The sequence below is a fragment of the Danio rerio genome, chromosome 8, assembly GCF_052040795.2.
Source record: "Danio rerio strain M-AB ecotype USA chromosome 8, GRCz13ab, whole genome shotgun sequence".
Taxonomy (NCBI): Eukaryota; Metazoa; Chordata; class Actinopteri; order Cypriniformes; family Danionidae; genus Danio; species Danio rerio.
The window spans coordinates 40,708,992-40,733,712 of record NC_141028.1 but is presented as its reverse complement, the minus strand read 5'-3'; the positions used below and the strand labels follow the sequence as shown (position 1 = coordinate 40,733,712).

Genomic DNA, 24,721 nt, shown 5'->3' with positions numbered 1-24,721 from the left:
GTGCTCGGATTTCAACCTCCCCTATTTCCCTGGTCGGGGGAGATAACTGAAATTCCAGCAGTAAACGACTGGATGCAAAGAAGTGAAGCTACGTGGAATCTGGCCCATCATCATTTACAAAGGGCTGTCAGACGGTTCAAGGAACAAGCGGACCGCAATCGCCGTCGCAACCCAACTTATGCCATAGGAGATTGGGTATGGTTATCCACCCGGGATCTCCGACTGAAACTTCCAAGCAAGAAACTCAGCCCCAGGTACATCGGTCCATTTAAAATAATTAAACAAATCACTCCTGTATCCTATCGTCTTTTATTACCTAACCATTATCGCATTTCTCCAACCTTTCATGTCTCACTGCTTAAGCCCGCTGCTAGCCCGGTCGAGGCGGAGAGGGAGGTGGCAGTCAGTGAACAGACCCAGGAACCCCTCATCATCGATGGCGAGGAAGCATATCAAATCCATCAGATCCTGAAATCCAGGCGTCGGGGTGGTGTACTGCAATATCTAGTGGACTGGGAGGGGTACGGACCAGAGGAGCAATCTTGGGTTGACAGGAAAGACATTCTGGACCCTACGCTACTGCTCGAATTTCATCAACATCACCCAGATCAACCGGCCCCTCGTCCTCGTGGTAGACCCCGACACCATCAGTTTCCTCGCATCAGGAGCTGCTCGCAGGGGGGAGGTTCTGTCACAGACTCGGTCCCAGTTAATCCCCTCAACAACCAGCAGAGGTCCCGCTCACCCGACTACTGAAGTTTTAAGAACTCCATTACCCACAAGACCCCGCGGGACCTTGATTACTGTCCAGCTGAAACCAATACACACAAACGCTTATAAGCCCTTCTCGCCTGTCATTCTGTGCGAAGTCTTGTTTTGCTCTGCATTCAATTCCAAGCGTTTTCCCTACATTATCTGACTGATTACTGTTGCCGACCCGGACTGTTTGTTTACCTGTGATTCTATGCCGCCTGCCCAGATCCTTGCCTGTATCCTCGTATATGTATCTTTGCTACCTGCCTACAACTCTGCTTGTGACCCGACTTTGAGTGAGTTCCCTGATCTGATCATCTCGTCTGTGAAACGTACATTTGCTTCTTTATTTGTGTTGTGTTCAATAAAGACGCTGCAAATGGATCCCACTTCGTCTGACTCTTCATCACAAGTATAGGTTTCGACAATTGGAGGCACCGCGCTAAATAAAAGCTCATTGTTGTACATCCTGCTATATTTTTTTTAGGAAAAGACCAGTTATTACATATTACTTCCGCTGGGATACCAGGGCTCCTATATAGTTTTGTTTGTACCCAGCTAGGGAGGGCTACACTACAATAAGGTTGTATTAGTAAGTGTTAATGTATTTACTAACATGAACAAAGAACAATAAAGCATCTTCCATATAAAGAAAGTACAGTTCATGTCAGCTCAGTGCATTAATGTCAACAAGCATACATTTTGATTTTAATAGCATTGGGACATTTTAATTAATTAAATGATTTATAAATGCTGTACAAGTATTTGTTCTTTGTTCATGTTAGTAAACATAAACCAACTTTAACTCATGAAACCTAATTAAAAAGTGACTATTTAATTGTATGCCTTTTTCTGTATTTGAGTATACAGCATGTATAGTAACCTGCATGGTTTTAATGAATGATGAATGCTGTATGTTGTTGTATATTTATAATAAATGAAATAATGAGGTGTGTATTAAATAAATTGATACACAGGTTGTGTAAGTTGTGTATTTTTGTTGTGTATTTTTATTAGTAAAAATTTGTTTGCTATATTTATGGACTTTGTGTTTTATGTAATTTCTATTTAACTTACGTTGAAATGTATGACGGTGAAACAACGTCACGGTATCAACGTTGATCCAATTTGCAAAATCGAAAGGTAATTCAACCTTCATTCAACGTCTACAAAACGACCACAATTCACCCATGAAGAAGGTAAGAGTGAAACAACATTGTGATTTCAACAGTGAATCACCGGTGGTGGTCCGACGGTGAAACAACTTCACTATATAAACGTTGATCCAATTTGCAAAATCGAAAGGTAATTCAACGTTGATCCAACCATAGACCTGAGGTTGATTCAACGTTGAATCACCGTTGAAATGCCGGCTGGGAAGCTATAACAGCTCAATACCAATATGCTCACATTATTAATACGGCATAAATATTATTTTAAAAGCAAATGACAGTTGATTTAAATTAAGTTTAATTATTTTTAGCTTCATAAAATAAAACAAACCATCTCAAATGTTTATAAATGAACATTGTGTTGATTAAAGAAATACGGTTATTTTTTATAAATTTAAACAGTTCTATTAACTTTTTTTATCATTTTTTTGAAATTGTAACAATTTGTCAATTTGCCTGTTTCTTAACTGTACCCTTTCGGGAACTCTACGCTGCGTCTCTTTAGGAGACACAACCCACCCAGCAATAGTTCGTCGAAAAGACGACATTGTCAGACGTCCAAACAACGTGGAAAACAGGTGGGAAAGTGAAAGACGAAACTACGTCTTTTTAACGTCGTCGAAAAGACGCAATTGTAAGACGTCCAAACAACGTGGAAAACAGGTGGGAAAGTGAAAGGTGAAAAGACGTCTTTTTCATGTCGTCGAAAAGACGTAATAGTAGGACGTCCAAACAACGTGGAAAACAGGTGGGAAAGTGAAAGGTGAAAAGACGTCTTTTTCATGTCGTCGAAAAGACGTAATTGTAGGACGTCCAAACAACGTGGAAAACAGGTGGGAAAGTGAAAGGTGAAAAGACGTCTTTTTCATGTCGTCGAAAATACGTCAATTTTAAGTCAAAATTTGGTTGTGAGAAATACCTTTATAAACGTTTTAGAAAATACACATAATTCAGAAATTCAACATTTTGTTTAAAAAATATTATTTATTAGCCTAATAATTGCAGACAAAAATAATGACAAAACATGTATTGGTCAATTTAACATTAACAACAACAAAAGCATCAGATAGTGTTTTCAGCTCTGCGTCTGCCACCGCCAGACCGTACAGGTGATCTCTCACGGCCCTGTAAATTCCGTGGCTGTTGTGTCGCAGTTTGGCTGCACCTGCTATAACAAAGAAAAACTCTGTCTTAGTTGATATAATGCACATCCTTATGTGTTATTTTAAGAAAATTAACGTGACATTCAAATAATAAATGCTATTTTGACTACATGATACACACGTTTCTGTTTAGGGCACATTTCAGTTAATTTAACCATACTTTTTATTGTATTCTTATTTATTTTTAAGAAATGGACAGAGATGGCAAAAATACACACATCCTACTCAAGAAAAAGTGATACTGATTCTTAAAACAACTCTGGTAAATGTTGAAGTAGCCTACTGACTGCACTTTTGTAGTCAAATATGGCCTCAAACACGTAATAAAAAAAGTTTCTATTACTACCTGTTTTTCACACTGGACTCACATCCAGGCCCGGTGTTTTGTCAATTTTAGCTTAATTGTAATCATAATAATAATAACAATAATAATGAATAAATTAAAATATTATTTATAGTGTAGCCTACTGTGGGACTGTGCAGTGAACTATTTATTTTTATTAAAAACATTTTATTAGGCTACATCTTCCCGAACAACTATGTGAAAATGACTGGCAGTTGAGTCTCTGCTAACATATATTTAACAGCAAATTTCTTCTGCGTTTCTTCCTTTTAGAGCTCAAGAGAGTTGTGTTTAAAGATTTAGTTGACCAAAACATGTAATTAATTAAGCTGATCGTCTCATGTCACCCACTTTTCTCCCTTGTGAGTTGAGTGTGCCTCCATCGCCGTGTGCGCGTTTTATTTTCGGGCGCACCTGACCTGACGCGGGGACCGGATCTCTGGACTATAGGACTAGCTTTAATCTCACAATTTTTATAATTTAATTGCTATGTCATATATTTTAAAATATTTAAATGTGTGTTCTAAAGGTTGGAACGACGGGAGTGTTTGTAATTAATGACAGAAAGAATTTTAAGTTTTGAGTGAACAATCCTTTATAAAAACTGGGGGGCACAAATTATTATATATAGTATACATTTATTCTATTTAAAAAAAATTGCATGATCTTTTTTTTCACGTGGTAATCTCCTGATCTATGCATTATAATTGTATCTATAAATGGCCTGCAATCCGATCAATAAAAACATCTTATTACCTGGTGTAAACAGTCAATCAGCCATTACAACCCTGTTGTAATCATCTAAATAGCCATTTTGCCTTCATAAAAAATGGGAGTGAGAAAAAAAAAACTGTGGAAGGAAAGTATACTTTTAAGTTTTTCGCGTTACCTCAGCAAAGTTCCCTCACAAAGATGTTTTCCACAAACACTGCATGTTCACTTAATGTTTTCACAAGCACACGATATACTCTTGAAGGACTATTTATTATTGATTTTTTATTACATTAAACGCATATTAATTAAGTGCAAAAAGAACAGCCGAACTTCGGAAAAAGTGATCACTGCGGTGCCGCGATGGTTGCTTTGTTTCTCTGCTGTTGGCTTGTCAGTTGCGCAGCATTGATCACTTTTGTTTCAATAAAAAATAAGATAGCCTAATTTAGTGTACTATAGTTATTAATCAGTGTAATTTATAAATCTATAAATTATTTAGTGCTTTTTCGATTTAGGCATATAGGCCGAGTATCAGGCCCGTTAGGGGGGGTGGGGGGGGCAAGGGGGGCATTGCCCCCTCAGAAAGAATCTGTGCGCCCCCTAGTTTTCACAAAGGATTGTTTACTCAAAACTGAAAATTCTTTTTATCATAAATTACTAACACTCTAGTCATTCCAACCTTCAGAACACACAATTAGATATTTTATAATATGAAATAGAATTAAATAGAATATGAAATAATTAAATTATGAAAATTGTGATAATAAAGCTAGGCCTATGGTGCAGAGATCTAGGGTGCGGTTCCCAAAACCATCAACTTAGGTCGCAAGTTCCGTCGTTACAAGCAGTTTGTTGATTTGCCATTTCCCAAATCCATCGCTCCAACAAACATTCGCAAACTGCGTCGCAAACTTGAGCGCTCGCAACTACAGCTCTGCAGCTAGTTGAAACGTAGTTCTCGATGTGTTCTATTGCCACTTATCCCCCTATGCCCTATTCATTTAGAACAATATAACATTTAAACATTGAATGATTAAAAATAAAAAAAAAGCATTAAGATCATCTCTCTTAGATGTAATTTGCTTTTTACCTATTTTTACAGTTTAGTTTAGCGATCTTCATATTTACAGTTGTGCTCCCTTTGCAGTGCACTTTAAAAACACTGATGTCATTTTGAACACAGCCTCAAGTGAAAGCTATAGGTGACCTATTATTTAAAAGCGGAATTTATGTTACATCTCCAAAGCTTGTGAAAACAAAAAACATGCGTGAATTCTTTCGATTTATAGTAGGTTATTTATTAAATATCTGTACTGCATATGACATGGGCCTGCCGGTTAGAACTTTCTGCTCTGGTTTACAAGTGTCAAATTGTAAAAGCAGACTTTTCTAAAAATAAATAAACAATACCCTACTTATTATTATTATTATTATTAATAATAATAACAACAACAACAACAAGAATCTCCATCATCATCATTAATATTATTATTAAATTATGTTTTTTTTCACTTCTAATACACAAAAATAAAAATAATAGTTATTATCATCATGATCATCATTAGTATTAATATTATTATTATTAAATTATTATTTTTAAATTTCCTAATATATAATAAATATTAAATTTCATTTTATAATAAATCGCCTAGTATTTATTTATTCATATGATTTATTTGCAGCATCTGGGGGCAACACAACTAATTTATACATGCACCTTTAACACACCTACTTGATGTTTAACTCTGGGTGGGTCGCCGGTAGATAAGATCAATAGCCATAAATCCGCAATGCATACTCTTATTTCAAAAATCACGCGACCATCATCTTACAATTTTAAATAATAAATAATCTTATTTATTATTAAAACGAGTGATTAAGCAATGCAGCGCCATTATTGCGGCATCCGCAGTGATTACTTTTTCCGAAGTTCAGCTCTTCTTTTTTGCACTTGTTTATTATGCGTTTAATGTAAAAAAAAAAATCAATAATGAATAGGCCGACAAGAGTGTATTCTGTGTGTGTGCGTATGTTATCACTGAACAGAAAGTTGCTTTGTCTGTGGCAATATTTCGGCTTTTAATGGAATGAAAAGTTAATTTAGATGAGCCAATATTTTTTTAAAAAATGCAGTAAAGTAACTTTGACATGAGGCCACACATCGAATCTGGGGTCTGATCTCATCTCGTTCTCTCTCGCTGTCATCCAGACACATAATACAGACGCCACACAGTCGCAAAACGGTACCAGCTGACAGGTAGAATAGCTGAAGCCTTTGCGAAATCTGTCAAAATACAGCGCTGAAATTAACAGGCATATGTCTTTGAGCCAAAAAAAGTCTTTCTGTAGGATATGTAAAAACGCAAGAGCCAGTGTAGAAGTTGTGTCGCCTAATAATTATATTTATTCTAATAAAATGAAAACCAAAATAAACAATTCATTGCATTTTTTGTTTGATAAAAATATACAGAAACGAAAAAAATCAAAAGGTGGCTAGTTTTTATTAATATGTTTTAATATTAATAAAAATATGCTCAACCTATTTAAGCTTAATTGTTACACCGCCAATAAATGTCTCACTGTCATTTAAAACATGCAATTCATAACACACAAGCAGGGCTGCGTTTCTCAATCAACTCACCACTGCACTATCATACGATGCATTGTTTGGGGAAAGAACTGTAGTGACGAATGTTTCCCAAAATTCTCTGTCGCTTACCCATCTCTTGAACCACGTTAGTTATAGCGTAAAAGGCCCATATGTTTTTAACGGGGTGGAGAAACTACTTTTTTAAAGAAGAACCCCATCATTTATTTGTGCAAATAATATTGTTTTACAAGCACGCATTTAAAATAAAATACTAAAAATATTAGTTTTGCCAAAAACATGCACTCGCTTTCCATATTAACTGACATATATATTAATGCCACATATAGATCCAATGTTTCCTTTAATAATAATATTGAGAATGTGACATATACTAAATCAAATCACTTACAAAAGCTAACACGTATTCTATATTCTATATTCAAATATTAATCATATGAAAAAATGAATAATGAGGCTATTTATTATAAAATGTATTTTTTATTATATATATTAGAAAATGAAGAAAAAAAATCCTAATTTAATCGAAAACTCTGTCCTCTTTATAATATTTCTATTTATTTCTCCTTTGTATTATAGTATCAATTAAAAAATGCAGACTTTCCTTTGTCTCACATTCATATTTTTTTTATTTCCTGCTCTCCATCTTAATTTTATGAGTCACCAGAATCTCTTGATTACACCCAAAGTTTTGCTGAAAAAATATTTAAATAAACGTGGTTAAAAACTTATCTTAATTAATGGCTTAAAATTATCTTTTATATTTTTTTGGTAGGCCAGAGAAAAAGTTGGCAGGGCAAGTAAAAATCAAAGAAAAAAATCTTAAGTGTTGAGCCCTGTTGACTAATTCTCATTCTCATTAAAATTCAAATGTGCATGGTTTTAAGATTATTACTTTGAATTATATATATATATATATATATATATATATATATATATATATATATATATATATATATATATATATATATATATATATATATAATGTAGGTAACACTTTCTTTTACAACCCGCAAAGTACCGCGTAAGTACAGTGAAATAACGGTGTACTTTTCTGTACATATAATTAACGTTTGCGTAGGTACACTTTATGTACAGAAAAGCACACCGTTGTTTCACTGTACTTACGCGGTACTTTGCGGGTTGTAAAAGAAAGCGTTACCGTCATGGGTGCTGTTGTTTTACTACAGTAATACCTTCAGATTCTTCGCTGCAGTGGCGCCTCACAGCAAGAAGGTCGTTGGTTCGAGCCTTGGCTGGGTCAGTTGGCGTCTCTGTGTGGAGTTTGCGTGGGTTTCCTCCAGGTGCTCCGGTTTCCCCCACTGTCCAAAGATATGCGGTACAATTAATTTTTGCAGGCTAAAATTGTCCGTAGTGAATGAGTGTAAATGTTTCCCAGAGATGGATTGAGGCTGGAAGGGCATCCGCTGCATAAAAACGTGCTGGATAAGTTGGCGGTTCATTCCGCTGTGGTGACCCCAGATTAATAAAGGCACTAAGCCGAAAAGAAAATGAATAAATGACTGAATGAATAAATGAATGAATGAATACCTTCAGAGAACATAGTAGTCAGTGATCCACATAAGCAGAGTGTGGTGTAGTCAGAACTGGAACAGAAGTCTAATAAGCGCACACGATGATGTTTTCAATTGGAGATTCCAGCGAAACTGCCATTAAAAAGTTATAAGAAAAATAACATGTTAATCAGTATGACATCTCACCTGGTATCTACTATTACAAAGTACAATTCCATTAATATATATGTCCAATCCACAGTATACCAAACTAGCCACAATTTTGACTCCTCACGCAGTATATTAAGTTGCATGGTATTTTGTGAGAAATTCAATGATCTTGTTTGGATTGCATTTCCTTGTGAAATTATAAAAAGCTTCATGATATAATAAAAAAAAAATGAATGCGTTTACAAACATTTTTAAAGATACTTTTATGAGTAAACTGCAGTAACGTGAATCGAAAGAGAAGGATGTAGACAAAGTTATTTTTAATAAACAGGAAAAAAAACTTACACCAGAACATAGCACAGCAATCAGAAAAAAACAGACAAGCATGGTTTGTGAACAAAGGAAATCAGGAAAGAATGAAACCACAAAGAATTGACTTGACTAGCGATAGGGTAACGTTAGACAACTTACGAAATAGCAAAGCTTCCCCATTCAATGCTGCTAGCTTCTCTGGCGAGGAGACCAACACTAAATTTACAAACAGAGCAACAAAACCGTGAACCGACAGCGATTCACTTTGTTAGGATATTACATGTTAAAAAATGTTAGCTCGATGATATGCACCGTTAATGCTATTTGCGAAGTGCTTATAACGTTAAGTTAGCCTTTAACATTATAGCCGGAGCAACTTTTTATGCTCATTCCAAGTCGATTTGACAGATCATCTTATATTTTTACACAGGTTAGAAACTAATGAAGACATAAAATTAAGTAATTTTGCTGAAATCGCCAAATAAATAACGAAAACAGCTATTATTCATTAGCTGCTGTCAATGACCTTGTCACTACAGGGCGACATAAAAACGTATAAAGTGGTTAAGTGTTCATTAAAAAATTATTATAATGTAAAACGTTACACATCTAAAGTTCAATTCAACATAAATTATAAGTAAAACGACAAATAAAACATGTGAAACGTCGAATATCTAACTTACCTTTGATTACTGTTCCGCCCGTTGCTTGTCCGTTATTTAATTCAAATGATGAGCCCGCGCACGCACGTCACGCTGACTCGCGCAGAAGAGTTCCTGGCTGTGTTCTATTGCCACTTATCCCCCCTACGCTCTATTCATTTAGAACATTCTAACATTCAAAGTTTGAATTATTGAATATAAAAAAGCATTAAGATCATCTTTCTTGGGTGTAATTTGCTTTCAAACTATTTTTACAACTCAGTTTTAGCGATCTTCATGTTTACAAATGTGCTCCCTTTGCAGTACACTTTAAAAACACTGATGTCATTTTGAAAACAGCCTCATGGCGAAATAGGTGACCTTTTATTAAAAAGTGGAATTTATGTTAGGCTACATCTCCAAAGCTTGTGAAAACAAAAAGCATACGTTAATTCTTTTAATTTATAGTAGGTTATTTATTAAGTATCTGTACTGTATATGAAATGGGCCTGCCGGTTAGAACTTTCTGCAGTGGTTTACATGTATGAAATTGTAAAAAAAAGACTTTAAAAAAATCCTAATAATAACAAATACAACAACAACAACAATTATGATTGTTATTATTATTATTATTAATAATAATAATAATGATATTAATAATAACAATAATATAAAAATAATAATAATAATAATAATCATAATTATTTATATTATTATTATTATCATATTATTATTATTATCAAAGTATGATTTTTTTCATTTCTAAAAAATAATAAATATTACATTTCGTTTTATAATAAATAGCCTCATTATTTATTTATTTATATTATTTGTATGATATTAGAATAGGTGTTAGCTTAAGTGATATGTTTTAGAATAGAATATGTAATGTTCAACTTTTCAATAATATTAGTAAAGCAAACAGGCCCTATGTGCCATTTACAAATATTTCAATTGATATGGAAAGCCAGGGCATGTTTTTACCAAATCTAATATTGGATTTAATTTTAAATGCGTGTGCGTGTAAAACAATATCGTTTGCACAAAAAAGTTATAGGTTCTTCTCTGAAGAAGTAGTTACTCCACCCAGCATAATTTTGGGCGTTTTATAACGTGGTTCAAGCGATGGATCTGCGACAGAGAAAATATGCGTTTTGCCAAGTTCGACAAAAAGTGAAATGAATATCACGCACATTAAATAAACAAAGAAAATCTAAACAAGATATTAGTTTATGAAATGTATTAATGAGGGTTTTTTTCTCAACAACTTGATACAGCCATTTCACATGACAACGTGCTATTTAAGCATGATTCTGTTTTTAGTCGATCAATAACCATGGAAAAAAACATTTTATCCAAAATTGAAAATTCTGTTCACCCATCACACCATCTCCTCATTTACTTACCTTTTGGTTCCAATTAAACCGGTTTAAAATTTATTTCTTCTGCTGAGCACAAAATACATTTTTTCGAAAAAAAGCCGGGTACGGGCTTAAAGGGCCCTATCAGACACCCAAAAAGGAAAAGCGTGTTTGGCGCAAATCCATGTGCCCACTTTGTGGACTCATGGGCGCATTGTTGGTGCATTGAGGAACTGAAATAAACAAACAAAAAAAAGAAGCCAAAAGCTAAAGTCCAGCGCGTTACGCCTATATGCGGGTCCAAAATGCGCAAATTACTTTATACACAGGATGTACAATACACAAATATCTTAGACTATTTGAAAACAATTAAAGTATTGAAGTGTTACAAAAATTATCATTTCCTACATAAAAATAAAAAATACTTCTTCCATGCTTTCTTCACATGGGGGGTTTGTAATCCAGCTCTACACAGAAAAATATGATTCATTGCAAATTGTTGCAAACAATTTATATAAGCTGAATTTAAATAAATTAAATTAAACATCACTAAATTTAATTTGTTTGTTTACATTCAGCCCATATAAATTGTTTACAATCACTCACCATAAAGTACTTAATCCAATTAATCATTTTTAGTAGTCTGTTTATTAATGACTATTTGCATTTGTGTAATCTTATTATTATTATTATTATTATTAGTGTTTATTAGTATTTATTATGCATATTCATATTTGTTTTCATAAAAACAAGTTCAGATTTGCCCACCTGTTTGGAAGCAATCACCACAGGACAATAGAATGTTGTCATGAATAAACTGAAAAAAGCCTCCGAGAGGAAGTAAGCATAGAGGCAGTGTTTTTTTATATTTATGTAGAAAGTAATATTTTTGTAATATTTTAATCCCCCTCCATTCTGTCTTTATTTTAACTTTGTTTGTTTTTTCGTGGATAAGGAAATGTAGTTGTGCGCACAGACATCCATTAGCCTATATAATAATTTAGTTTGTTAAGCGCAAAGACTTGTTTCTAAACTAGTTCTAAATTCAGTTCGAATTTCCTGCAAACGAATAAATGAGCTATAATAACAAAGTGTGGTTAAAAAAAAATTAATATATCCAAATACACATGCTGTGCCCCATGCTCCAAAACCTGACAGGTGGATAAATCGAATTATATATATTTTTTATTATTAAAACAAATATATGCATATAACAATAATACTGCTAATAAAAATCACATATTGGACAATTAAAATATATTTTAATCCTGATTTCAGTGTCATGTTCACTGATTTCAGTGTCATGATCACTGATTTTCATTAGCATTTATAGCAAGTAGAATGTTTGGCTAAAAAAATTGTAAAATTGTAAACTGTTACTGCCAATTCAGTTACAATTTAGTAATTACCCATAAGGAGGTTTCTTGCTATGATTTAGTGTTATTTTTACACATTACTAAATTCATCCATATTGTAAGTTTACAAACAATATAAAAAATCTTTTTATTCCTTAAATTAAAACATTTAATCATTTATGATTGGCAAAAGCTGAATTATAAAAACTAAATAAGATACTGGAAACAATTGCAGTTTTAAAGAGCTTGAATTCTAATATAATTTACATTTATTTTTAATGTCAAACATATATGCAATAGAATCCCCCATATTGTTTTTAATGGATATAATAAAGTTTACAATAATTGTAACTAGTTTTTCACAATGCTGGAATTTTAAACATTGAAATGATACCTTCAATAAATATCAACATACCATTTTCTATATTTTGTGATAAAAAAAAATCTTAATGTTATTATTAATTATTATTTAATGCACTAGAGCCAATGTGGACATCAGTATTTTTTATATTATTAACAAATTTTTGAATAGCAAATCTTTGCATATTATTCTACTTGTTGGTTGTAGAAAATATATATGATCATTTATAGCCTATATTAAAAATACTGTTCAGTTTAAATCGCATATAACGTGTTTTAATCGACATAGATGGCGTTTAGCATTATCATAGCGCTCTATGCCTATGTGTGTGCATCGACCTGCACTCTGAAACATCTTGTATTCACAAATATTTATTTAAAATTCTTTATTGAATCCTAAATTTTCAATTTTGCATTGCACTACCGCAGTGAACAGTTTAAAGCATCTAGTATGTTTTTGACGTTTTTCCCTTGTCAGTTGAGGAGATCACATATGATAATTTGGCATATTTAAAAGGGAAAAGAACAACACGTCAATCGACAGCACTTTACACTGATTTCAAATCATATTGAAATGAGTTCAGTTTTACTGACCTCTCGATATTGTTCACACAGGTCAGGGACACGCAGCAACGCGAGTAAGAGAAAAGATCAAAGCAAAGCAAGACAATACTTTATTTACGTTATTCATTTTAATATATTGATTGTAAATGAGCCTGGGTTTTTGTTTTTAAATACACTATGCTTTCTCAGCTATAAAACGCATCACTAAAAAATGTTGTATTGTTGTTGTCTGGTGAGTGGGCAATATGAAAAAGCTCCCCCGAGGTAAGAAGGAATGAAGTTATTGGTTTTTTATGTAGAAATTAATAATTTGTAAAATAATTTAACCCTTTAATTTATTTGTAAAAATATGTATTGATGAGCATCCTGTTTAGCCTATTGTTACTGCAAATAGGATTATAGTACAGTTTTGATTTATTAATAATAAGATAAATAGATTAAATCATAAAAGAAAATGGCATTATAAAGTGTATTACGATTTTGTTTTTTTCTACCCTATTTTATTTAATCTATTTTTTTTTTACGTTGATGGACTTCAAATTTAAATTTACATTATTTGTTACAATCTTTTGCCTTATTAATAAATCAACTTAAAAGGAAAAATATTTGCATCAGTGCATGAAGCAGAAGGGAAAATAGAGAAGGAGTTAACAGCAGTAACGTCGTTATTTGTTTGCCATTATTGAAATGTAATGGCACTAAACTGCTATATAAATATATTTTGCATTCTACATTGGACTGGAAAAAAGCAATGGATGTAAAACATTTTGTGAGGAACTTATGTAATTCTTTTTAACCATATGTTCAAGTCTGATACTGGGCTAAATGTGGACCAAATCTGACGGGCAAAACAACCACGTCGATATTTGGTCTATGTTTAGACCAAATCCGACGGACAAAACAAAGACCACGTCGATATTTGGTTTATGTTTATACCAAATCCAACGGGCAAAACAACCACGTCGATATTTGGTCTATGTTTGGACCAAATCCGACGGGCAAAACAACCACGTCGATATTTGGTCTTTTATTAGACCAAATCCGACGGACAAAACAAAGACCACGTCGATATTTGGTCTATGTTTAGACCACATCCGACGGACGAAATACAGACCAATTTTCGACGTCGAAATTTGGGCTAAATAAAGTCTATGACGGGCCGACTTGATTTAGCCCAAAAAACGACGTCGAAATGACGTCTTGTGCTGGGTGGGAATACGATACCATCCCTCTCTTATAACCCTCTGATGCACAGGTGTAATCAATGTAATTGGCGGGACGCAACGTGCGTGTGGCGTCAGACCGAAGGTATAAAAGCCCCACACTCACAGTGAACTTCAGCTTTTTCTCTCTTCACTCTGCGAATGAGTTTGTTGATTTTGAAGCACTCACAGAACTGATAAGGCACTACAAAAACCATTTAAACTGAATCAAAGCACACACTTTCATTTTCTATTTAAAAATTAGCAAAATGGAAAAGACATTTAGTGTACCTCCATGTCCTCGGAGGTAAGCAGGAAGCCCGTTCATCGGCTTCTTCCTCTCGCGCTGATGGGCGGCTGCTCCGCCTCCCGGCTTCTGAGGGAGTCGAGAATATGGAGGGCCTTCGGGGCCAAAATGACGTTCCCCCATTATGCCCCGAATATGATGAGCTGGCAGAGGTCCTGGCCAATGTAAAAGCTAAATATAATATTAACTGGGAAGTAGAGAGGCAGGAAGTGCGCCAAAAAGCTGGTTTGTGTGATGAACACAGCTGCCATCACGAGACAGGCCTCTGAGGGGGGGTCTTTCATTTAACAAAGATCTCCAAAAAGCGATCATTTACACTTGGAAAAATCCATACACTGCCCGTGTTATAAGCCAGCAGGGATCAATATATTCAGCCGTTGCTGGTCTGAATAAGCACGGATGCCGCACAATGTCGAAAATGGAGGAGCATTTGGCGCGCCATTTGCTACCTCAGGCATCGTCGGCGAAGACCCCCGCCTTGCCGTCAAAACCAGTAAAATTAACATCGATGTTAGTCGGCAAGGCATATGCGGCAACAGGCCAGTCTGTTGGGTGTCTGCACACAATGTCACTTTTGCAGGCGGACCTGGGGCCTGTTTCAGAAAGGAGGTTAACTGAAAACTCAGAGTATTTTAACCCTGAAATGAGAGAAACTCTGGGTTTTCCGTTTCAAAATGGCAGGTTTGTTAAACTCGAGAAAGCAGGGTAAGTCAAGCCTGTTTCTAAAATGAAAGGTAACTTTAACTCAGAGTCAGTTACTGTGGTAACTTACTCTGTGAATCTAACCTGGTCAGAAGCAGGTTTTATTCTCTAAACTCAGAGTTTCTGTCGGTCTCCTCCCCTTTTTTTAAAGATGAAGCGGTATTTCTCGCCTTAGCCTTACGTTTCCACCCACCTATTTTAATGCTCATTTTGGATACGTGCATAAAAACGATTGATAGAAACGTCATGATGCACATAACTTTTTAAAATATGCATAAAAAACGCGCATAACTGAGTAGGATAAACTTTTATTCGATAGAAAATGTGCGCATAAACTACGATGGAAACACTTTTACTGAACAAATTACAGTATGTACATTAAAAAAAAAGATCATGATCATATGATAAGGAAAATGTGTGTAAATGGAGGCTGAGAACACTGTAACATGTCTTAAATATTGTTTTAGTCATTCTAAAATGCCTTAACTGTTTCAGTATTAGTGTGTATTATTAATTACCTTCGAACGTCTGGTGCGTGTCAAGAGTCTCCGCGTCTCATGGCCCCCACGTGTTCATTGTGTTTCAGCATTTTCTTCTGACATCGAGGCACAAGTGCATTAATTAGGCTAAATAAAGAATTAATTGACGCAGCTTCTTCTACCACAGTAAATTCTGTTTTTACTGTTGATCTTTGGTGCCAGTTTAATCAGGAAGTGACGATTTTTTTCTCTTTGACTCGTTGGATGGAATTTTATTCGCATCTTTTATGCAATATTCCAGTTTTGCACATAAATTTATGTAATATATTTGGATGGAAACATAGCTATTGCCTACATTTTAGTCACACACAGAAGAACTGTACGAGAATGGCTTATCCTTTTTAAATAAATAATTCAATTAAATTCACCTTTGACATGCACTGTAACTAGATTAATGGGATTATTATTCTTTCTAAAAATTATTTTTAGTACTGCTTACCTTCTAAATGTTGTATTAACCTCTATCACTTGATCAATAAAAAAGGCAGGCACACAAGTGCACTGTTAAATCATTTAAAACTAATAAATGTATAAAAAAGTTTAGAAAAAAAATAACGTCACAAATTACATTACTTATTTTATTATACTTAAATATTTAAATACTTAAAAAGTGAAATTAGGCATTAACTTGAGCAGCTGTTTTCCCACGCTAACTGTCTCTTCTTCCCTGATGGTTGCTTCTTTTCAAATATATACGTTCATATTTGCTATAACTTTGCATGAGAACATCAAGTTCAGCTGGAGAAAGAAATGGTGATCTCTTTTATAAGATATTGCCATAGTCACTCGTAATGTCTGCGCTCCATTGATAATGCCTTTTTAAAGTCACGGTGTGCGCGCTTAATTCTGAGTTGGTCTACTCGAAGTTGATTGACCCAACTCAGATCAGCTGTTCTGAAACCGAAAACTCTGAGTTTTTAATCTCTCGGTAAATCAACTCAGCGTTCAAGTTTAAACTCTGAGTTGTTTGAACCTCCTTACTGAAACAGGCCCCTGCTGAAGGAAGCCCTTGATAATGATGGGGCGGGGCCCGACACAGTAAGAGAAGTACTTCGGGCCTCGGACCTGTCTCTCCGTGCCACCAAAGAAATAGCTAGATCTTTAGGCCGCTCTATGGCGGCCATGGTGGTAACGGAGAGACATTTATGGCTGAATCAAGCGGACATCAAGAAGGAAGATAAACAAATTTTCCTTGAAGCTCCCATTTCGCCCGCGGGTTTGTTCGGCGACTCTGTAGATCGGGTCGCCAAATCGTTTGAGCGGGTGAAAAAGAGGTCGGGCTCCTACGGGAGCTTCCTTCGACCAAAAGGGCATCCTTCTGGGGCTATGCAGCGGGACCAGCCCCAGCCGTCAACCAGCTCATCTGCCCAGTATAGAGCCGAGCAAAAAGAGAGTGTGGCTTCCCGTCAGCCCCCAAAAAGGAAATGGGGTGGGAAATGCTCTCAAGAGGCAAAGACGGTGACATACGGTGGTCCGAGGACCATCGTTGTGAAACGGTCTGGGCCTCAGAAGAAGTCCTAGCACTGGGACTTCTTCGGGCAGCCCCCAACGAGGAGCAAAGGCCACCTCCTCGTTGCCTACAGGGGGTCTATCCACTAACCCTCCCACCGTTGGTACCTCAGGGCGTGGAGACCCCCGGCGATATCCACAAACGTTTCATCCCAAAAGTGGTGACGTTAGTGGACTCGCCCCCTCTACTGAGGGTCCAAGAGCAGTTAAATCAAGGGCCTCCTGTGGTGAGTTCACCTCAGTGCCCAGAGTTAGCTACTCAGGGGAACATAGAGACCAGTCTCGAGAGACTGGTACCCCTGCAGAAATTTTTGGCAGAGTGGAAACGGCTGCCGAATGTTTCGCAGTGGGTCCTGCTTACCATAGAGAAGGGCTACAGAATTCAGTTTGCTTCACGCCCAGAGCCAGAGCAGGCTCTAGTGATGGAACAAGAAATAGAATCTCTTCTGAGGAAGAGAGCCATAGAACAGATCCCTCCTCTAGACATCGAGTCAGGGTTTTACAGCCGTTACTTCATTGTTCCAAAGAAAGATGGAGGGCTGCGTCCGATATTAGATCTAAGACCGCTAAATCGCTCCGTACAAACACTGAAGTTCAAAATGTTGACTATCAGCACCATTGTGTCACAAATACAGTCCGAGGACTGGTTTGTCACGATAGATCTGAAGGACGCATACTTCCACATCCATCCTTCCAAGTCACAGGAAGTTCCTCAGATTCGCCTTCGGGGGCAAGGCTTATCAGTACAGGGTTCTTCCGTTCGGCCTAGCACTCTCACCCCGCACATTTACCAAAGTCGTCGACGCGGCTTTGGCTCCGCTGTGGCTACAAGGGATTCGAATTCTCAATTACCTCGACGATTGGCTTATTCTAGCCCGATCGAGGGAGTTAGCGGTTCAACATCGAGGTGTTGTTCTCGCTCACATAGAGAAATTGGGGTTGCGGCTAAACCAAAAGAAAAGTGTGCTTGTGCCAGCTCAGACGACCACTTTTTTAGGTGTGCTATGGGACTCCACGATGATGTTTGCGTGTCTGTCCCCCAACCGAATCTAGTCGATTCGGGCAGCCGCAAAGAGGATCAGACTGGGCCAAGCCATCACGGTCAAACAGTTCCAGACGCTGTTGGGTCTACTAGCAGCAGCCTCCAACATAATCCCATTGGGTCTGCTACACATGAGACCATTACAGTGGTGGCTCAAAACCAGGGGGTTTTCCCTGAGGGGAAATCCGTTCCGCACAATCAAAGCATCGAGACGTTGCCTACGAGCATTATCGATATGGAAAAAGTCCTGGTTTCTGTCCCAGGGCCCTACACTAGGCGTAATATCTCAGCGCCTGGCTCTGACATCAGATGCCTCACGCAAGGGCTGGGGAGCCACTCTGCTCTAAGGCACTTCTTCCCTCAAGTGAGAGGTCACCATGTGTTAGTGAAGACCGACAACACATCGGTGGTCTCTTACATCAATCATCAAGGGGGTTTGAATTTGCGCCCTCTGTGCAGGTTGGCGAATCAAATCCATCTGTGGGCTCAGGGGAGGCTGCTCTCTCTGAAGGCAGCTTACATCCCAGGTCCGATGAATGTGGGAGCGGACCTCCTGTCGAGACAGGGGTTGGAGCCTGGGGGATGGCGGCTAAACCCAAAAGTGGTGGCGGCCATTTGGCAGAGATTCGGCAGAGCCGACGTTGATCTATTCGCCTGTCAGAAAACAACACATTGCCCATTGTGGTTCTCCCAAACACATCCAGCACCTTTGGGGCTGGATGCCATGGTGCAGACGTGGCCGAGGCTTCGTCTATACGCTTTCCCCCCAATCGCTCTGCTCCCGGGAGTCCTGGAGAGGGTCCGTCAAGGAGGGTACAACCTATTGCTGGTAGCCCCTTATTGGCCCACACGAGTGTGGTTCTCGGACCTAGTGTCTCTCCTCGACGGTCTTCCATGGGAGATTCCCGTCCAGAGAGACCTCCTGTCCCAGGCGTAGGGAATGATAGTACAGCCCCGCCCGGACCTCTGGAAACTGTGGGTGTGGCCTCTGAGGGGGCCCACCTTGTAGATCTTGGTTTGTCAACTGAGGTTGTTCAAACCATACTAAGCTCCAGAGCTCCCTCCACGAGGAGATTGTATGCCACCTAGTGGAAACTTTTTACTTCGTGGTGTACAGACCACCACCTGGATCCAGTCCACTGCCCTGCGGGGTCAGTGCTGCAATTTCTCCAGGAGCGTTTTGAATTCGGTTTGACTCCGTCAACGCTTAAAGGTTATGTAGCGGCAATGTCCGCATACCGTACTAATGCTCTTGGCAAAGACCCTCTGGTGGTCAGATTCCTCCTTGGAACGAGGAGGTTGAGGCCTGCCTGCGCCAATAGGTTTCCTACTTGGGATTTGTCGATAGTGCTTGAGGGCCTGTCGACAGCCCCCTTTGAACCAATTGAGGATGTGTCAGAAAAGTTTCTGACCCTTAAAACATTTTTTTGTTGGCCATTACATCCATCAAAAGAGTAGGAGATTTACAAGCATTGTCTGTAGCTCCCTCTTGTCTGGAATTCTCACCTGGTATGGTGAGAGCATTTCTGTACCCCAGAGCAGGGTACGTTCCTAAGGTCCCCACTGAGGTGGTGCGACCTACTGTGCTGCAGGCCTTTAATCCTCCACCATTTATGACGCCAGATCAGGAGCGCTTGAATCTGCGTTGCCCAGTGTGGGCACTAGATGCATACGTATATCGTACGTCTGCTTGGCGTACAACACAACAGTTGTTTGTTTTGTATGGCTCACCCAAAATTGGGGCGCCAGCATCTAAGCAGTCTCTGAGCCGGTGGATAGTCGAGGCTATTTCACTAGCATATGAAGCCCTGCATCGGCCTCTACCTGAGGCGATCAGGGCTCACTCAACCAGGAGTATGGCCGCTTCGAAAGCCTTTCGTTCTGGCCAGTCCCTGACTGGCATCTGCAATGCAGCTGGGTGGTCTACCCCACATACCTTTGTAAGGTTTTATCAGTTGGACCTGGACCCTACTCCGGGTTCCGGTGTCCTAGCAATATAGGAGAACTCATCCCCGGCATGTAAAACTATGGCGTGTTTGGGATAGCATTCCCATTGTGTCTCCTAAAGAGACACAGCGTAGAGTTCCCGAAAGGGAACGCGTCAGGTTACGAATGTAACCATGGTTCCCTAAGGGAACGAGACGCTGAGTCGCGTTGCCATACTTTTTCATACCTGGTGCGCTCCGTTCGAGAGGTATAAGCTGAAGTTCACTGTGAGTGTGGGGCTTTTATACCTTCGGTCTGATGCCACACGCACGTTGCGTCCTGCCAATTACATTGGATTGATTACACCTGTGCTTCAGAAGGTTATAAGAGAGGGATGGTATCCCATAGTGTCTCCTAAATAGACGCAGCGACTCGTTCCCTTAGGGAACCATGGTTACATTCGTAACCTGACGCGTTTCAGATTACAGTTTTTCTCAGTCGCTTTAGTGCATTTCTCACAACACTATTTACATTTGCACAAAAGTTAATGCATTTTTCAAAACAATTAGTCATTTTTGCACATCCTAGTAGCAGTTTCTCATTCCTTCCAACAAATTGCAGATGCTTTTGGACATGCATCAATTGCTTTCATACAACTCTCTGCTATTTATAACATTATAACTTGCTTATGTCATGTCAGTCAAAATTAACTAAACTTGTAAATGCTGAATAGCTCCATATAAAACTAATAGTCCTCATTTCATTACTTGAGTCATTACATACAAAAATGTTGAACTAGTTGTCAAAATCTGTCAAGCTAATTTTATTAAAAAAAAAAAAATTAAATCTTTATTTTTCTGAAAATGTCTTCTAAATTGAACAATTTCATGAATGATTTACTGACCTGTGTATGTTGTAGGCTCAGTTCCAATATGTACTGCAATATTGTTTACAGTTGTGCACAGTTCAACCCAAAGGAAGCTTAGGCTTGTTGAAAATAAGGGTGCATTTATTCTTTTGCACAATGCTGTGAATAAATTAGAATTGCAACGAGCAAATGCAGTAAAAATGTGAAACATACATATTCAGTGTCTTGTACTCAGATACCTCACTAAATGCAGTGATGTCTAACTTTGCTGTAGTTTTCAAATGGCTGTGCAAATAGTATATAGTCTTGAGCATTTTCAGGAAGTGTCACCAACATCTGACTTTTTTTGCATTAAAAAAATGTACAGAGTAAACTGTCATAATGAAAACATGACTAAGCCATTTGACTATCTTGTTCATAAACAATGGTGTCAGGACTTTTCATTTTGATGATACTGACACTTACAGTAAATTGACATGAATATGTGCTTTTGAGGAATGAACTATCCATTTTGAGCATATGACGCGCTTTTGCAGGTTATTAGCTAGGTTTTGCAGTTTGTACTAATTGTTTAGGGAAATGCATTAACTGTTGTGCAGAAATGCACTAGTGTTGTGAGAAATGCACCAAAGCGTATGAGGTGCCGTATAGGATTTAAATCAAACTTTGCTTATCAACACATACATAAAACACGTGTATATACACCTATAAATTACTCGCATATACACCTATACTACTGGATGTTCAAAACAACATGGATGAAACTTGTGTATATACATATAAACTTGACGCATGAATACACCAACATACACACGCACATACATATAAACTCGATCCTCACATAAACACCCACATTAACACACGCACATACATATAAACTTGCTGCATGCAAACACACCTATACACACTTGCTTATACATATAAACTCGATTCTCGCATAAATACCCACATTTACATGCACATACATATAAACTTGCAGCATGCAAACACACCTATACATACTCGCATATACATATAAACTCTGTCTATGCATATACACCCTCAACAACACGCGCACATACACAAACTCACTGCATGCAAACACACCTACAAAATCTCGCGCAAACATACAAAAAATAAAATAAAAAAATTCACAAACATTTATCACGAATCTGGTTATTGCAAAGCTTATGAAATAGAAATAATGTGATTAATAGAGGTATTAAATATGTTAAATTATGAACATATGTTATATAAAATATTAGTCTATATATTAGTATATATTATATATAAATAGACTATTCAAAATAAGAAATATTTTTATTTAAAACCTTTTTATTTAATTAGGTAATTACATACTCAAATATAAATGTACTGATAGAACCCTTAAAGGACGTTCAAAAAGCAACCAGAATTATAAATATAAATGTATACTCAAACTAAACTCTTCTATTCTATTGAAAATGTTAATGTAGCCTATAGTCTTCTTGTTTTGTTTTTTACATTTTTATAATTATTATGCTTTTTATATGTTTTTACAATGTGGGTGTCAAAATTGCAAGATTTTGGTATCATTTTGATTGTTAATTATTCAGCATATACAAAAAAAAAAAAAAAAAATCGCTGATTAAAAGTCTCTGCTCATCATGATGGTCAAGTTAACCCCCATGGAAAAGTTATATATATTATCTGGACACTCCTTTTGTGTTTAATAGCTACTAATATTTTTACAGCAGCTGGCATCCAGCATTTTGGTGCATTAGCCTGTTTATTGGTGACAGGAAAACCCACTTAAGTGCATTCCTGCCCCCTACTGGACATAAGTGTGTATCATAACCCTTGTCTAATAGTGACACCAATAATAAAACAAACATAAAAAACTAATATTAGACAAACATATTTTATTCAAAATGATTACTTAAGCAACTTTATATTTATTAAACCATAATAACATTTCCAATAATTTAATTGCATAATAAACCTTTAATTTTGCAGGAGCATTCCTTTGCATTACCTTTTTATTTATTTATTTTTTATAATTAGCATAATCTATTTTCACAATTCAACAGATGTAATTCCTCTATTAATCACATTATTTCTGTTTCTTAAGGTTTGCAATAACCTGATTCATGACAAATAATAATCTTGTTCATTACACTCAAAAGACTTTTACGTTGAAATTAAACGACTTCCTTTTAAAGTGAAATAACTTCCTTTTACTGTGAAAATTCATGCATACACACATATGAAATCACTTGCATATATGTTTATACACAACTAACTGTATATATGTTTGTGAATTTTATTTTGTATGTTTGCACAAGTGTCATTTGGGTGTTTGTGCACACATCAAGTTTATATTCTTATGTGAGAGTTTATGGGTGTATATGCATAGAGCAAGTTTATATGTATATGCGAGTGTGTATAGGTGTGTTTGCATGCAGCAAGTTTATGTGTATGTGCGTGTGTTAATGTGGGTGTTTATGTGAGGATCGAGTTTATATTTATGTGCGTGTGTATGTGGGTGTATTCATGCGTAAAGTTTAGATGTATATACACAAGTTTCATCCATGTTGTTTTGAACATCCAGTAGTATAGGTGTAAATGCGAGTAATTTATAGGTGTATATACATGTGTTTTATGTATGCGTTGATAAGCAAAGTTTGATTTAAATCCTATATGGCACCTCATAGCACCTCATATTTAGCCGATCTGTGTCACGTAAAATAGATTATTTACAGAGCAGTAACAACTTCATTCATGATACAAAGCATAGTGACATTTTAGTTTTAGTAACAATTCACACCATTTACTACTGGCTTACTATCTGCCTTTTATTAAGATATTAACTGTTTACAGTGAATATTAACAATTAGCACTTATAAAGTATGTTATATTGCATCCTTATACCCAATTTCTAAACCCAACTAATATCCTACTAACTAAAAAAGCTGCTTATTAGTAGGCATTTGTTTTAACAAAAAAAGTCTTAGTTAATAATTTGTTATTAGCGTGAATTGTACATTTAAATAAAGTGTGACGGAAAGTACAAACCATAATTTCAGAGAGAAATGTAATCAATGCTGATGCTGAAAGCCACTTTACTATCTATTTTATAGTTCTAAAGCAAACTGCTGGACTATTTTGTCACGATTAGTGACTTGATTGAAATTGATGTAAGCAACTATTAGCAGGCATTGCAAATAACAGTGCATTTTTTAATATAATTTTTAAATGTAAGATTTTAACCATAAAAAATGCTCCACGACAACCCTATCACCTAATGGCTGATGCTTTTGAAAGCCATCTGCTTGGTGATAATTGGTTCTGCTAAGAGCTCTTAAATAAAATTAATTAAAATGTTTAATCAGATTTTGTGTTGCATGAATAGAATCATTCTTGTGAGGCTCAAGCTAAATGCATAACAGCTAAAAGTCAAAATGCAAAGATCTATTTACATATTTTATTCTACATGAAATACTCTGTTCCCTAAAATAACCTGTACACTTATTTCAACTTGTTTATTGAGGTTAAAATCCACTATTGGACTTATTCACTTTTTTCTACTCTGTAAAACCCAACAGTCACATTTATCAAATGAAATGAGTGTAGTTAA

General features: G+C 36.6%; 1 protein-coding gene across 1 annotated transcript in view; it reads right to left on the bottom strand.

Annotated features, from left to right (window-relative positions):
• LOC147842768 (H-2 class II histocompatibility antigen, I-E alpha chain-like) overlaps positions 1 to 24,721 on the bottom strand; it is a 55,838-nt gene that overhangs the window by 30,463 nt on the left and 654 nt on the right. The gene's annotated exons all lie outside the window — the stretch shown is intronic.